Genomic DNA, 15,639 nt, shown 5'->3' with positions numbered 1-15,639 from the left:
AGAACTAGAAATACCATTTGACCCAGCAATCCCATTACTGGGTATACACCCAAAGGATTAATAAACCATTCTACTATAAAGACATATGCACATGCATGTTTACTGTGGCACTGTTCACAATAGCAAAGACTTGGAACCAACCCAAACGCCCATCAATGATAGACTGAATAAAGAAAATGTAGCACATATACACCATGGAATACTATGCATCCATAAAAAAGGATGAGTTCATGTCCTTTGCAGGGATGTGGATGAAGCTGGAAACCATCATTCTCAGCAAACTAACACAAGAACAGAAAACCAAACACCACATGTTCTCATAAGTGCGATTTGGGCAGTGAGAACACATGGACACAGGGAGGGGAATATCACACACAGGAGCCTGTCAGGGAGTGGGAGGTATGGGGAGGGATAGCATTAGGAGAAATATCTAATGTAGATGACGGGGGTTGATGGGTGTGGCAAATCACCATGGCACATGTATACTTATGTAACAAACCTGCATGTTCTGCACATGTACCCCAGAACACAAAGTATAATAATAAAAAAAGACTGTGCTCAAATATTTCCATTTAAGAATGCAAAACGTTGTGTTACGATTAAGTATCTATGCTTCATTCACTTAAAAGCAGAAGAATTTTCTTATTCATCAGAGTACACGTAACACTTAGCATGGGGCCAGGAATATTGTTAGGGTGGAAAAGATCTGTCCACATTTATTTATTTAATGAATAAATTAATCAGTGAATGAACTGGAATGAACTGGAGGGCTTGGTACTCTAAATGGCCCTATATGTGGGTACAGGCATCAATGACAATGAAGAGGAAATGGGGAAAGTCATTTGTCCAAGTTTCTTCAGCTTCATCACTCAGTTCCTAATCTGCTTCTACCAAGGGCCAGAGCCAAGCTGGCCCATTGGTAAAGCCAAATAGCGCTTCACATCATTTTATAAACACATATATTGAAAACAAGCCTCCTATAATCCTAGAAAATGTCTGGAAATAGAACACTGTAGATTTAAATGGCTTTAACAGTTAGAATGACAATGGGAGTGTTCTTGGGGAAATAACCATGTCACAACAGCCTATTACTAGGTTGATACAAAAGGAGTTGCAGGTTTTGCCATTACTTTTGCACCAAACTTATATTTGAAGGAGGGAGGAAGAAAAAGAGATGAGGGAAAGAATGAGAGAAGGAGAGGGAGGGGGAGAAGGAGGGAGAGACAGAAAGAAAAATTTTTAATACCTTAGAAAACTACGGTTTTTAGACTGTATTGGAAAATTTTTAAAAGTACTGATGCCTCTGAACTGTGATACATTTGATCTAGGGACAGCCCTAGTGCCTGTTCATTTCCACAGCTAAACAGGTGATTCTGAAGTACAACCAGGGTTGGGTACTAAGTTAGTTGTTCTAGATTCTTGATCAGGTAGATTCTTGGCCAAAAAGATTATTGGCCAAAAAGAAAACTCCAAGGGCAAAGACAGTCCTCCACATGGCATGACTGAATTGAAAACTTTCGTCTATCCACTGAATACCACCTCAGCTCTCAAAGAGGATGATGCGTCTGTGCCATTTGCTTTGCATGTTCAGTACCAATTAAAACCCATAAGCCACAAACAGTGTGGTGCAGATGGGCACCATTTCTGGGGCAGATGGAAAGCTGTGGGCAAAGAGCCCACTGCCTGGGTTTTTAAAAAAATTCTGGCTGGACCATATTTCATATTTCTAATTCTTAGAAATTTTAAATATCCTTCTGCAATGCATCATAAAATAATTAAAGCAGATAAAATCTGGCATCTCTTTTGGTCTCCTGAGCTACATCGTGTGTGTCAGGGGGTCAGGGAGATTGATCAGGCAACTCATCTGTTGAATGGGGAGCTAGGGATAGTTTCCATTGTTTACATCAGCTGTGGCTTCTATTTTCTAAGTTAATTTAGGGTGTCTTTATGAGCATATAAGAGAGAGAGTCTGGGTGTTTTTTTCTCCTGAGTTCACGTTCCCAATTCCTATAATTCTTCATGTGGGAAATCCTTCACATTTACCAACACCACAACCATAATGCATGCAACATCTGGAAATGCCTAAAAATACAGTTCATATTAATCAGACACTTTAAGAAGAATCTTGTCTTTATTCTATTCTGACAAAAAAGCTGCTCATCCCCATTAAGAAGTTTTCTTCCTTTGTGAAAAAAGAAGAAGGAAGGTAGAAGATAAATGAGAGAGAGACAGAAGTGGGATGGTGTTGGGGGAGGGGAATCCAGGTTGTGCTGTTTGACAGTTAAGCAACTTTTGTGTCTTAATGTGCTGTGCTCTACCAGAATTAACAACCAAGTGTACACTAACCTGATGGGAGACGTATGTAACCCCAAGAACTAGGAAACAAAAGCAAAGATTCAAAAATGTCACTACAGCCACAAAGAATGTTGAAAATGTGGCATAGGAATATGGTTGAGAGTTCCTAGTAGGAGAAGGGTGTGTGTCTAGGAATAAATTGCATCTTTATTTGATTTCTTATACGTTCCTTGTATACAGCAGGACTTGAGACTTGGTTGTTTTTGACAAACTTCTTCTAAAATTAAATTCTATATGGTTATTTTATGTGTTAATTGTGGCAAAAACACTTGTAAGATCTACTCTCTTACCAAATCTTTGAGTTAGGATACATTATTTTTGACTATAGGTACAACGTTGTACAGCAGAGCTCTACTTATTTTTATCATGCTTGACTAAAACTTCATGCTCATTGATTAGTAATGCTCCATGTTTCCTCCAGCTGCTGGTAATCACCATTCCACTCTTTGAGTCTATAAACTTGACTATTTTAAATACCTCATACACACGGGATCAAGCAGTATTTGTCTTTCCGTTACTGGCTTATTTCATTTAGCATAATGTCCTCAAGGTTCATCTATATTGTCACATATTACAGACACGTTGCCATGTTCTGCCTTCTGTTTTTAATATTTGACAATGTTTCCTGTATGATTTTTTTTAAACTTTCATTTTAGGTTTGGAGGTACATGTGAATGTTCATTACACAGGTAAACTCATGTCATGAGTGTTTGTTGTACGGGTTATTTCATCACTTGTGAATTAAGTGCAGTAACCAATAGTTATCTTTTCTGTTCCTCTCCCCACAACCCTCCACCCTCAAGCAGATCTCAGTGTCCGTTGTTTCCTTCTTTGTGTTCATAAGTTCTCATCATTTAGCTCCCACTTATCAGTGAGAATATGCAGTATTTGGTTTTCTGTTCCTGCATTAGTTTACTAAGGATAATAGCCTCTAGCTCCATCCACATTCCCACAAAACACATGACCTCATTCTTTTTCATGGCTGCATCTGCCTTCTTTTTAAGGCAAAATATATTCTACTGTATGTATATACCACATTTTAAAAATCCATTCATCTGTTGATGGACACTTAGGCTGTTTCCATATCTTGGCGATTGTGAACAGTGCTGCAATGAATATAGGAGTACTAACATCTCTTAAAGATCCTGATTTCAATTCTTTTGGATAAATACCCGAAAGTGGGATTGCTGAATCATATGGTAGTTTTATTTTTAAATTTTTGAATAACCTACATATATTTTTTCATAGCAGCTGTACAATTTTTCATTCCCGTTAACAATGCACGAGGGTTCCACTTTCTCCACATACTCACCAACACTTGTCTTATTTTTTTCAATAATAGCCATCCTGAAGGGTGTGAGGTGATCTCTCACTGTGATTTCAATTTGATACAATTTTCCACCCCAGCCAACTGCAGGCATATCAACCACTGTGGAAAGTGGTATCTGTGCAAAGATGTGTGCTCATTATGTCTCTGATTTTACTGGTTTAAACACCAGCAAAGCAGTGTGGCTTGTATTTCCCATATGCTATGGTTAGATACTTTTTTGTATTTGTAATCTTTTTTTTTTTAGTATAAATGAGAGGGGAAAACAGGTGCATTTCAGATCATGGCTCTCTGGTAAAAAGTAAGGGAAAGTCTGTGATTCTGTAAAGCAATCTGTGGAGCATTCTCAGGTGTGTCAAGCTAAATCTAGATATTATAGTGGTTGGCCTAAGAATTGGACCTATGAAAGCCATATTGGAAGGAAGAATGAATCAGTCAAGGCAACTGTCACGGTTATCTCAGGTCTGTTCTACCTGGCGAATGGCTGCCCTTGCAGTAACAGCACCAGAATTTTTTCTGTTAGGCATCTCTTTCTTACTCACAATTCTTGTGGTTTAGGTGGTCTTGACTATGCTTTCAACATGTGGCTCAGTCTCGGCCAGTCACAGTGTCTTATCACCCCAGCCTTGGTGATAGACTTAGGGTTAAGCATGTGACCCAACGAGAGTCAAGCCTATGACTTTTGTTTAAACTGTGGCAAAGGAGAAGTGGTGATGGAGCTATGAGTCTATAAATCTAGATTCTCTAGAAAACACATTGCTGCCATGAGGGGAAAGTTACCTAAGAATGGAGCCAAGCTGAGTGAGAGAGAGAGACCAGGATCCAATATAAGTGCCTTGAAATCCATTTATGTCTGAGAAGCTGAATCTATCCTTAGGCTTTTCAGATACGTTAGTCAGAAATACTTTTTTCTTAAGTGACTTCTTGTGTGACTTTTGGCCACTTAAAACAAAAAGTGTCTTAATTGAAAAAAATTAATGGGTCTTTATGTACCGTACTATGTACATATAATTCTGAGAGAATAGCTTTGCCTGGTTCAGTGAAGTCCTAGTTCTACCAGGACTGAACTAAATTGTTACAACCCATAATTGGGCCAGGGGATGGGAATACTGCATATCCCTGACAACACAAGTCAGGATGTATAAAAAAGGCATGAACTTGATTGAGGCAGAATATTATAAAAGAGCCATAAGTTTGACAAACATTATGAAACAAGATAAATACAGAAATCAAGGCTTATCCTAAGAGCAAAAGCCAGATGAGTTCAAGAGCTACAGATATAAACAGAGATGCAGAGGACATATCAAGAATGAGTACTAGGCAATTGAAAGAGGATTAGAGACCAAGAAATCGCTGAAATATGAATGGGATAAGGACGGGGGCACTTGAAAATACTGACATGATTTTTTAGTTACGGTAATATTCCTACAAAAGTTCTTTCTCTGTGACATTTTGTGCTGTTTACTTGACTTCTGAAAAAAATTTGGTTATCTCGTATGCTAATTTGAAATATTTTTATTTGATCTTCATAGTATTTCTATGAACTAGCGACCATCAGGGTCAAATATACTTTTGGGAATGACCAGAAGGCCTAAAACTCTAACTATGCAAAAGAAACTTTAGTGGGAAATTTAGGTTGATGTATAATTAGGCTACGAACAAATCGTTCATTACCTTCACAGTAGACTTCAGCAGCTTGTCCACTCAGTAGAATGGATTTCTTTAAAAATAATGTTTCTCAGTAGTACCATGGCCAACAAGGTATTTAGTAGACTCAGAGTAGAAAGGAACAAAAAGGGAGCTCTCATTGCCTGTGGCAATATTCTACATACATTTATCTTCCCTCATCCTTTGCAAACACAGACCTCCAATTTCTGTAAAAAACAACTAACTACAGGCCATTCAACGCTGGGATCCCTGATTTCACTCAATTGGCTTTGCTCTGGTCAAGTATGACAGATTCCATGCATAATACTCTGAAAAGGGAACTGGAAAATGTCGTTTGGTGCCTTAAGTGGTATATCACCTTATAAGTGCCATCCCAGATCTTTCTTACCTGTCTCTGGAAACCTCAGCCATGTGTTCTGCACCAACCGTGCCAACGGGTGGGCTCCTCTGATCTTCCATCGGCACAGTGCAACAATGTCTCACCCCAGGCCCGCACAATGTGCCTCTCTCCTCCTGCCCTGGGGCATCCCTGTTAACTTTGGGTATGAGATGCCATAAGACCCAGAAGGCTAGTTAATGTTGGCAGGATGAGTATTTGATAAATGAGGAGATAAAGGCCAGTGTATAAATTCATTTATCTCCCTGTATAAACTATCCTGAGATGTAGTTCATTTGATCTTTTGAAGATGGTCCTGAGAGAGCCAGCAATCTCTTGTTTAATACTAGGTGGTGGTCAGCATGGTGATAATAGCAGCAGCAGACTGTGTGAAGCAGCCGCTACCCCGACGCCGGCTGCAGTGGGGTACAGGAGTAGGTCGTGGGCCCTCAGGTACAGATGCTGAGGTGGGCAGCCCCTGGAGCCTGCCCCTGGGAGCGCCCCCGGAACCTGCTGCCCTGAGAACCCACCCCTGGGAACCCGGGAATGAGGCCGGGCCGAGCCACCCGCTGGAGGGAGAGCAGCGAGTCAGGCAGAGAAAAATGGGCAGAGAAGGTCCCCGAGGCAGAGCTGGGCCCAGGGCGGTGCCGCGCTTGCATGCGAGCTTGGGGCCCGGGCCCGAGACGTGGAGCTGGGGCCCTGCTTCAGGGGCCCAGGGCAAGAAGTGGGAGTGACACTCACTTCGAGGACCTGCCCAGTGACATGGCCACTGCACCCAACCCGCCGATGGCGCCAACTTCGTGCGCCTCAGGAAAAGGCTCTGTATGGGGCCGCCTGAGACCGTATCTCCAGGACGTGCCCCACATTAAGGTGACCACCAAGCCAGACAATCCTGATGGTCAGGCCTCGCGCCTGCCATCTGCTCCTGGAGGCGCCCCCTAACCCCAGGCATGGCCGTGAGCCGGCCAGGCTGTGCTGAGGCAGGGGGCGTGTCCTGTTCATTGGAGAGTGTCAGCCCAGTGGGTGAACCAGACACACCGTTCAAAGGGTCAGGAGTTAGCAAGCAGGACGAGGGGGAGTCCCGGGGCCGCCCCTGAGCACTGGGGCCACAGGGAGAACTCGTGACATTACCTCTGCTCCAGACGCAGGCCTGGGCCCAGTGAGGACATGAAGCCCCCGCCCCAGGCTGCAAGGAAGCACCACCGGGCCTGCATGTTCCATGGAACTGGTGGGACCTGGAGACAGGCCAGAGCCCCGCCCTTCCAAGTTGGAGCAAGAACTTCTAGGGTGCAGGTGCAGCTGCAGCTGCTGTAGGGTGGCTGCAGACCCAGACATCTCTGCATTCTTGGGGGCCTAGGAGGATCCCCTTGCCCCCTGTAGGCTAGGAAGTGCCTGCTGCTGCTGCTGCTTGGCTTCTCCCCGCTTTTGGTGTCCACTTCGATTTTCGACTTAAGTTGGGGCCGAGTCCAGGCGCTGTTGCAGTCTGGCCAGGTGTGCACATGATTGCGGCAGTGCTGACACACCGGCCCCCTGCCCCTCGACCTCCTGCAGACTTTGGGCTCTGACAAACATGAAAGGGAGGCTTAGGGGTGGCTGAGGACAGCCTGGCACTGGCCGGCAGGCGCCCCTTGGCATGAAGGCATGAACAGTGGCGGGAGGCAGACAGGCTCCTGGGCAGAAGGGGTTGGGTTCCCAGTGAAGCCTCATCTTCAAGTCAGGGAGGGTCTGAAACCTGAGGGCTGGGTGGCCAGTCACCCTGACCTGAGGGGAACTTGCAGTGCTTTTCCCTGGGCGGGCCCATAGCCACCTGTGGATCAATCAGCACGCACTTCCTCCCCTCTGAGTCCCATAAAAACCTGGAATTCAGCCAGACTAGAAGGGATCATGGTGAGACAACTGGTGAAACAGCTGCAGAGAGGAGCTACCCTCTCTGCTAAGAGAGCTGAACCCTCCTCCAGACACCCTGGCTACAGAGAGGAGCTACCCACTGTGGGTCTCCTCTGAACTGTTGTTTTTCTCAATAAAGCTCCTCTTCGTTTTGCTCACCCTCCACTTGTCTGAATGCCTCATTCTTCCTGTATGCAGGACAAGAACTCAGTACTCGCCGTTCGGGGCTAAAAGAGCTGTGACACAAACATGGCTGAGACACACCCTTTGCTCTCCATGTTGCAAGCAAAAAGAAGGAGAGAAGGGCTGCAGCCCTTTGGGGAGCCCAGACCTGGGAGCTCCTTGAGCCGAGTCTGTGGCTCCCTCTTTGGAGCCCTGCAGTTCCTGGAAGGCTCTAAGCTTTTGGGCACTACTGTGTTCCCCAGTGCCAGCTGTGGAAGCTGCTTGTAGTGTGCCTTGTCCAGCTGTGGCCTTTCAGGGAGCCAGTGCCGCTGCTGGCAGCTGGAGCTGTCTGTCCTGCAGCAGCAGCTGGCATGCCTGGCTATGCGCAAAGACCGGACCCCATGCTAGCTCACACACCCCTTGCTACTCCGCACCTGGCTTGCCCTTGGCATCCTGGGATCCAGGCTGGTAGTGTGAGCTGAGCGCAGCCTGCAAGACTGAGTAAGCAGAACAAAGCAAAACTCAGTCAAAGGTGCCACTGGCCACAGAGGTTTCTGGCTAGTGAAGCAACACTCCAAGGATCTCGTAATGGTAATGCACTTTTGCACCAGCACTCTCCTCATTCCCTGCCTCATTCTTCTTTCTCCCAATTCTTGTTTCACTGGAAATACACTTCTTAATAAAGTTGTAGTATATAAGCTTCACCTATATACTCTGTTGCCCAGGCTGGAGTGCAATGGTACAATCTCGGCTCACTTCAACCTCCGCCTCCCAGTTTCAAGTGATTCTCTCTGCCTCAGCCTCCCAAGTAGCTGGGATTAGAGGTGCCTGCCACCACACCCAGCTAATTTTTGTTAGTAGAGATGGGGTTTCATCACATTGGGTAGCCTGGTCTCAAACTCCAGACCTCAGGTGATCCACCCACCTTGGCCTCCCAAAGTGCTGGGATTACAGGCGTGAGCCATTGCGCCGAGCCTTTCATCACAATTTCTAATGGTCTTGCTGATGGTTAATTAGGATGCAGTAAGGTAGAAGGTGAAACATTGGGCTTTATGGCAACTGTGTGCTTGAAGTTTTGCAGCAATGATTATTACATGAATTGAGGAGCAGGCAAGCCTCTATTGACAGCATTGCAAGCTTTGCAAAAAGAAAATTTTAATCTCAGAGCAGCAACTCCCAACTTAAGACACACTGTGAAATCCAGAGGGGCTTTCTAGCAGATTTAAAGAAATTCCTATCTCTTCAGTGATCCAAGACCTGCTGTGCTGAAAATCATGTATAGAATTTGACAAGTAGAAGCCACATCTTTGGAACTGTAACTGCCCCATCCCCCTACTCCAAACAAGATAGTAAAATGGTAATAGTAGAAGAGCCGCAGAGGAGATTGGACATACGCTCTTGACAGGTCTCATGTATTAAAATTGTGGCCTTGACAGGGAAATGGTAGGGCCCTGAGACCGGCGGTTGGGATGATTGGGTGGGGAAAGGAAAGCAGAGAAGCCTGAAATCTTTCCAGTTCTCCTGAATCTTTCAAGCCAGCAGAGGCAGAATTCTTTTCCCTTTTACCAGAGGAAAACAGCCTTGCTTAAAGACTATGCAACAACTTCTCCAAGAGCCTTTGCCTTGAAAGATGATTTTATTCTCTTCGAGATCTGCCTCATGATCACTCATTGCCTTCAGGCTAATAGTTTCTCATTGCTGTCCGGCCAAAAACTCAAGCACAGCCAGAGCAGTAAACACAATTCCTATTCCAGAAGGAGATAATTTACATACCTAAAAAACTGCAGAAGCCAAATAGTATTTTCTGCTAAGAACTAGAAAATATTGTATTAGAGTAGATTTTCAGTCCATACAGAGGGCAGAATGTAAATGAGGAGAGAGTGTAACTCATTGAAATGGGGCACTCAAAGATTCAGTGTTCTAACAAGACACCAGAAGTCCTAAAAGTCCACTGGATGTCACTTTGAAACTTGGTCATCATGATGGCCTGCAGTCAATGAGGTTGAGATTTCAGAACTTCTGCTGCATTGAGGAAGGGGTCAGAAGGCTCAGGAACATGGAAATGCTAGATGGATTGACTATGGAATACGTAAGAACATTCAACCTGACTATTTTGTCAGAGCACAGGAAACTTTCCTTTTACAAGGTAATAGGGAAAAACTGGTTAGATAACAGTGGCATCTTTGAGAGCCTTAGAGTAGCTGTCCTTGGTAGATGAAAGATGGTGGTAGGTGATGTAGCCATTAAATTGTGCTCTGAATGAACACAATTTGAATGACATTTCAGAATGTCAGAGCAGGAAAGCAGTAATTATCTGGCCTAGGCAAGAATAGCATAATTACTGTGTAACAAGCTAGGGTAGAGTAGGAATCGGGCACCTTGACCTACAAGAACCTTTGGTGTTAATAGATCCTAGTGTTACTAGAGAAGTAAAACAGATGGAAAGTCAGCTAGGATAGTGCTCAATTTGTATAACAAAAAATGGCTAGCTCATGAGCAGGATGATGTCAGCTGTCACAATGGAAATATTAAGTCCCTCACCCAAATTCCAGATCCAAGTGGTCCAGACTTAAGTAGAGTCCCAGTCCTCTTGAGGAAGGACTCTCACTGCCACCACAAGCACACACAGTAAACATTCCTCACTCCTTCTCCAGAGAGACCTGGGTTTCTATGACAAAGTAACCATGGCAAAGGAAGGATACCTCGATTTTTTGAGAAATGTTAGATAAGGAGTTTGAGCTTATATTGATACAAAAAAAATCTAAAATGCCTCTGGTTAGTGAAGGCTATGGAGGATAGGTAGTAAGTGGAGTTTTGGACCAAGTCCATCTCACAGTGTATCCACTTGTTTCATGCAAACCTTATGATTATTTTCCTGGTCCCTGAATATGTAATTGGGATAGATATATTCAGCATCTGGAAGAACTCTATACCATGCGTAACCTGGCCCATGAAGAAAGGGCTACTATGGTAGAAAAGTACAAGTAGAGGATCCATCCCTGAAATTTCATCATCTTCAGGTAGGTAAAATTATCTTCTTCAATTTATGGGTTGAAATTAATCTCAGAGAGATTAAATTAACTTGGCTAAGGCTTTACAGTTGGTAATTGCCAGAACCAAGAATTAAACATAGTTCCATCTGGATCTAGAGTCTGAGTCATCTGGCTTTTAACTACTACCTATTTTGTTTATGCTTTTATGTTCTATAACTGTAATAAATGTAATAAAACAGTCTAGTTTAGTCTCAAGCTTCTTGACAATATTTGGCTACACCTCTTAATTGATCCTATGTATATGTTTTTCTTCATATGAGAATCCATTTAAAATTGTATCTATAGGCTTTGGCACAAAACCCCTGAGCTAATTATTTTCAATAGTGCCAGAGGTACCCATCACATTAAGAAGAACTACAGCTGGGAATGATGATTCTTTATGATGAGCCTTACTCTCAGGAGATACTTCCCATCACCTTAATTCATGGGGCCCAAGGAATCATCATATAAAAGAAAATTATTAATTTTATAGGTGACTGCTTACTAGCATCAGAATGTAGTAATTTGGTCTACTAAGAGAGAGTCTCATAATTGGTTATTTGGAAAGGATAAAGTTATATGGTTATTGCAGACTGTACACTAAGACGAATTTCAGAGTTAAATGCAAAATTTAAAAAATGTCACATGGAAAAGTAAAAACTTTAAAAAAGGAAGTTAATACCAAATTCATGGGGGAGAGGGAGGGGGAACTAAAAATTACAAAGGAAAATAAAGAAACAATAAAAGATAATTATTGGTAGATCCAGCTACATAAAAAGTTTAAGTTGTTTTGTGGTCAAAACTATCACAAATAAAATTACAAGGCAAGCTGGAAATTCTGAAGAAAATACGACAATCTTAATGTCCTTAATATAGACAGAATTTTTACAAATCAATGCATTCATCTTCTAATCATCAAAAATGTCTTCAGCAACTACCGTTAGCCAGGTTAGATGACAGGGCTATAGAAGTAAACGAAGCAGCCACACCTAGGGAACTTGCAGTCTCGTGGGGGAGCTAGACAATAAATAAGTAAAAACATACAACATGGTATATGGTGATAAGTGCTATAGAGAAAAATGAATTGAGAAGTGTGGTACAGGCTTGCAGGAGGAAAGAGATTGCAGTTTGTAATTAATAGAAGGTTTCTCTGGGACGGTGGCATGTGAGCAAAGACCTGCAGGAGGTGAGAAAAGCCACTGGATTGTCTGTCTTGGGCAGAGCGAATGTCAGGGAGGCAGGAGCATGCCTGGTTTGTTCCAGGGGAAGCAAGGAGGCCAGCCAGTGAGGCCAGAAGGGAGAGAGAGTAAGAGAGGAAGCAGCAGGAGACAGAGTCAGAGGGGTAGCAGGGTAGGATCTAGATCATATACGGTCTTCCCAACTATTATGAGAACTTTGGCTTTCACTATGCAGAAACAGGGAAGCCACTAAAAGACTTTATGCAGTGAAATAATATAATCTGAATTATGTTTCATCAAGAGCATGGTTGTGGTTTAAAAAGAGGATTTAAGTTAGAAGGCTATTGCCAAGACTGTAGTAGACACAGGGGTGTTTTGTTTTGCAAAGGTGGGCAGTGCGGAGATGGTGAGGATCAGTAGCTTACATTTAAACATGTTAATTTTGAGATGCCCAATAGACATCCAAGTGTAGTTGTCAACAGGCAGTTGGACATCCAAGTCTGTGGTTCTGGGCAGAGGTCTGGGCTGGAGTTCTAACTATGTGAGTTGTAGACAGAAAGACGGTATTTATAGCCAAGAGACAGAATGAGATCAAGTAAGACAGTGAGTGTTGACAGAAAGGGGAAGACATGTAAGAAAGAAACCTGGAGTCACTCCAATGTTAAAGATTTGGGCCATGAGGAAGAATCAGCAAAGGAGACTGAGAAGTAGGGGCCAGAAAGGTAGGAGAAAAACCAGGTTCAGGCTTGAGAAGTGGAGCAAAGAGATAGTCAACTGTGTCAAGTGCAGATAATAAGAAAATCAGGTGAGGACTGAAAACTGACTGCATCTGATGATCTTGTTTAGCCAATTAGTTGTTCCTTCATCTCTCAGCTGAGAGATCTCACCCAAACTTATTTTTTGCACCACTCCCCAGCGTACATATCCACTTCTTTGCTTCTTCTGACAGAAATCATGCAAGCATTCACCACCTGTTTCCTGGATCAAAGCAACAAGAGACCCAAATGCCAGTTGACTAATGCAGAAACCTTACAAAGGGAGAGGAATTAGACGGAAAGCAAAGGCTGTGAATTTTGATAACTATATATTTTTAAAAATATTTTTGTGTTTGTTGACTAAAAATAATCGTTCAAATGCACCAGCTATCAAAGAAATACAGATTAAAAATAAACTGGCCACCATTTTTTTTGCAAATCAAATTGGCATTTTAAAAAGCATACCCCGTATGGGCAAGACTTAGCAGACATTCCCAAATACCACTGGTGGAAGTGTTAATTGGTAAAACTTTTCTAGAGGGCAATTTGGCAATATATAAGAATAATTTTTTATAAGTTCCTTCTTCACATTTTTTGGTCCAGTAATTCTGCTTTTAGCAATTTATCATATGGAAATAATCAGAATGTACACCAAAATTTATACGAAAGGATGTTCACTTTAGTGTTGTGTCTTATAGAATTTAGGATATATAATTCTATAGGATTCTATATTCTTATAGAATATTGAAACCTTGGTGTGGTTTGTTATAGAATCTATAGGACTAAAATGGCAATTAAAATAATTTAATATTCAACATTGAAAACTGAGTTAATAAATTATGAGTCACAAAAGACATACTCTTCAGTCAAATGTATGTAGACGATGTGAGAACATGTCAACAAAGTATTGTGAAAGTAAAAAAAACAAAAACCAAAAAACAAGCTATAATATGGTACTTATGATTCTGTTTTTGTAAAGAAAGGATAGAAAAACTGGAACTATATCACCTAAAATCTTAATAATTATTTTCATGCATGTTTGGGCATATCGAAGTTTTTATTCATTCAGAGACATTTACTGAGAGCCTACCCTGTGGCAGGCAATGTTCTGGGTGCTTGGGATACATCCAGTGGAAACTGACAGCATTGCTGACCTTCCAGTGCTTACATTTTATCAAGAGGGATACAGACCATAGATAATAATAGGAACAGGTTATATATCTTTTAGGATGCTGTAACTGTTAGAGAAAAAACATAGAATTGAAAAAGAAGGGTTGGGCATGGCATAGGTGCAATTTAAAATAGATGGTCAGGGTAAATCTCATTGAGAAGGTGGCATTTGACAAAGACTTTATAGAGTTAAAGGAATTGAACATGTGAACATTGAGGAAAAAGTATTCAAAGGAAAAAACAAAACAAAACAAAAAAACCCTGCAAACGCAAAGGCCCTAACTTAGGAGCATGCCTGATGTGTCTGAGAATCAGCACACAGGCCTGTGAAGCAGGACCCAAATGAACATGGCAGTAGGAAATGAGGCTAGAGAGTAACTGGGAGCCAGACTATGGAGAAGCTCCTCCGAGGCTTTGGCTCTGCTGAGAATAGATAGGTAAGAAGCTATTGCAGTAATCTAGATGAGAGATGATGGTGTTGAGAAAAAGAGGAAACAGTGAATATAATAAAAATTGGTGTGATTCTGGATAGATTTTGAAAGTAGAACCAATATAATTACTTGATGGTTTGGATTCAGGAGATAAAGAGAGGCCTTCAAAGTTCTTGGCTTGAATGATGGAGAGGATAAAGTTATCAATTGAGACAGAAAAACTACCAGTACAGCAGGTTTTGGGTAGAAATTGGGAGATCAGAAGTTGAATTTTGCACGTGGTAACTTTCTGCAAGGGGGGAACATCCAGGAGGAAGTTCACTAGGAAAATACCATGTTTGGAAGATACGTCTGCACTGGAGAGGGACACTTGGGAACCATTAGCCTATGGATGGTATTTGTAGTTACGAGAATGGGTGAGCTCACCAAGGGAGCCTGCACAGAGAAGAGGTCCCAACACTGCATCCTGGGGCACTCCAACATCAGGGGCTTATGAAGACAAGTAACAATGATAGCTGGTTGAGAAAGTGTCAGCAAGGGAGGAGAAAAATCAAAAGATCATGAAGCAAAAAGAGTGTTTCAAATGATGCCAGTAAATTAGATAAGTTGAGAAGTGAGAGCTGATCACTGGAATTAGCAATGTGGAGGTCAGGGCACTGGTGACCTCAAAAAGAGTGGTTTTGGAGAAATGACTCCAGTGAGAAATAGAAGGGGGGAGTTGGACACTGAGTATAGACAACCCTTCTGAGGAATTTTGCTGAAAGGGGCTTAGAGAGTTGGCCATGGCTGACTGGGAAAGCGACATCTAGAGAAGATGATGCTTTCATTTTTGTTTGTTTTTCATTTTTAGATGCAACAAATAGCAGCATGTTGGTATGTGGTGGAAAACTGAGCCAAACCGCTATGATCATTAATATACTCAAGTTAGTAAGATGGCAGCAGATAGTATGATTGGAAGGTCACACAAGGACTGCCTGGACGACAAACCTCTAGTTCGTTGGTCTGGTCTATTCTGCTGCTTAAAATTCGTAACCCTTTCATCTCTGCATTTCCTCAGGAGATCATAATAAAAATGTAATCATTTAGGGTCAGCATAATCTCACAGAGCAATGATTATTAAGGTAAAAGCTCCCCCACCATTCCCCTGCCCCACCCGACACATATATACACCAAGAAGCCATTCACCCCCATGAGAAAGCTTGTGGCTTAGAATCTCAGAATTGCAGATTCAACAAAACCACAAAATGCTCTGAATCTGTGCTAGGAAAGCCTATTTTGCTTTCCTAGAAAAATAGAAA

The 15,639-nt window shown here is 42.4% G+C and overlaps 1 protein-coding gene across 1 annotated transcript in view; it reads right to left on the bottom strand.

The window, feature by feature from the left end:
• The window catches only part of LOC111543248 (histone-arginine methyltransferase CARM1-like), a 195,929-nt gene that overhangs the window by 20,442 nt on the left and 159,848 nt on the right, over positions 1-15,639 (bottom strand).

Source organism: Piliocolobus tephrosceles, chromosome 14, assembly GCF_002776525.5.
Source record: "Piliocolobus tephrosceles isolate RC106 chromosome 14, ASM277652v3, whole genome shotgun sequence".
In the NCBI taxonomy this organism is placed as follows: domain Eukaryota; kingdom Metazoa; phylum Chordata; class Mammalia; order Primates; family Cercopithecidae; genus Piliocolobus; species Piliocolobus tephrosceles.
This window is presented reverse-complemented; position numbering and strand designations above follow the sequence as displayed.